The sequence below is a fragment of the Octopus bimaculoides genome, chromosome 6 (assembly GCF_001194135.2).
Source record: "Octopus bimaculoides isolate UCB-OBI-ISO-001 chromosome 6, ASM119413v2, whole genome shotgun sequence".
Classification (NCBI taxonomy): Eukaryota; Metazoa; Mollusca; class Cephalopoda; order Octopoda; family Octopodidae; genus Octopus; species Octopus bimaculoides.
The window spans coordinates 34,663,864-34,665,826 of record NC_068986.1 but is presented as its reverse complement, the minus strand read 5'-3'; positions in this window follow the sequence as shown (position 1 = coordinate 34,665,826).

The following is a 1,963-nucleotide window of genomic DNA, read 5'->3' as shown; positions in this document are numbered from 1 at the left end:
AAAAAAAAAAAAAAAAAAAAAAAAAACGTTGAGAACCACAGCACTAAGATCTTCAATGACTGATTTAAGTTCTCTGTTGCTATAAATAAAGTAACACACACACACACAGAGGACAGAATTCCTAAAGTTATTATTTACAGCTGAACAATTCTTTGCTCTCTCTCAACAATTCTTTTAATAATATGAATGGATGTGTTAAGAGATCTTCACAGAAACTGTTTCAGCTCCTCCTCCTCTTCCTTCTACTTGTATACACATACTCTCTCTTTTCCTCTCATTCTTCCATTCTCTCTCTTTCCCCACACACCGCCCACTAAGGACAATTTTCAGGTAATTTAAATGAATATAGATTAATATTACATCAACAAGCTGTACTATTTAGGCAAGCAAGTGTACTATTCTTTATTTGTTCGATAAAAGAGATTCAGACAGACCACACACATCAGCAAGAGAGCAACACATACTGTTGGAGAGTCTGAAGTCTTGACAGGCAAGTTTAAGACAAAAGAGCTTTTCAATAACAACCTGAGTGCAGTACACTGACCCAGCAGAAGGTGTGGGCGAGCAAAATACACATACAGACAAACATCTGTTTGGCATATAATTGTATGTGTGTGAGAGAGAGAGAGAGAGAGAGAGAGAGAGAGAGAGAGAGACTAAATGAGTGACAGGGGTACAGCATGAGAAACGATCAATATGTTTTAAACAACAATTTCCTGAAGGAAATCCTCAAAAAATCCAGGCTCGGGGTGAACAGAAAATGAATAAATAAATAAAATACATAAATGAAAATAAGTAAAATAAATATTTTAAACACAAAAATGAAGATTGAAAAATAGTAATAAATATTGAATTTCTTTTTAAAGTGATTTTCTTTATCTTTATAAAAAAGATCAAATATATTTGAAAAAAGATCAAAAAAAAAAAAAAAGAGAGAAAGAAAAAAAGCAAATGTTCTTAGAATGCTTTTACAGTGCTTTTGAAACCACAATAATTTGACATTTAATTTGGCATTTAGAGAAATAAACATGGAAATATATTTCTCTGGAAAGTATGAATCAGTTCCTGTAGTATATTTATTGTTGCACATGCATTGTTAAAAAGACCAAAAAATGCATCACCACCAAATTCTAACCAAAAAAAACAAAAAAAAAAAAACGATAACGATTACAGGTTACATACAAATGACCCGTATATACAGTTACATTTTTACAGCAATTAATTCTATTCTAAAATATTCGTTTGCTTTGTTTATTTGTGTGTTTGTTTGTCTTACGTCCGTTTTACTACACCAGCATGGGTAGGATGAATGCACATTATTTGTTTGTTTGTCTTACGTCTGTTTTACTATGCCAGCATGAGTAGGATGAATGCACATTATTGAAGTTTTGTTTTGCAACCGAGGCACTTTTCCTGTTGCTAACCCTTACATGTTCCTCAAATCAGAGAATAAGGGGCTGACTTTATTAAAAGAGAATGTCAACAAACACTGCAGTTTGCTTTTTAGCTCAATACATTTACGCAAAGTGCAAAGAATGAACTCACACACATATAATTTAATTTGTTTCTGAAGGTCATTCATCATCCAAAATATTCGTAAATCGAAACTATTTTTCCTACAAGAAATTCAAGAGAAAGCATGGCAAATTCAAACAGGGATATACACCGTGCAAAAGCTAGGCAACAACTGACACCTTTCCGCAAATACTTCCAGCTGCTTGCCAATCGTTGTTGTCAGCTTGTGTGTTTGTTACTCAAGACACCATTCGTGAAAAGACATTCAAGTGAGTTTCTTTGCCAGTCCCGCTGGACTGGCCCCTGTGCAGGTGGCACATAAAATACACCATTTCGAGCATGGCCGTTGCCAGTACTGCCTGACTGGCCTTCGTCCCGGTGGCACGTAAAAGCACCCACTACACTCTCGGAGTGGTTGGTGTTAGGAAGGGCATCCAGCTGTAGAAAC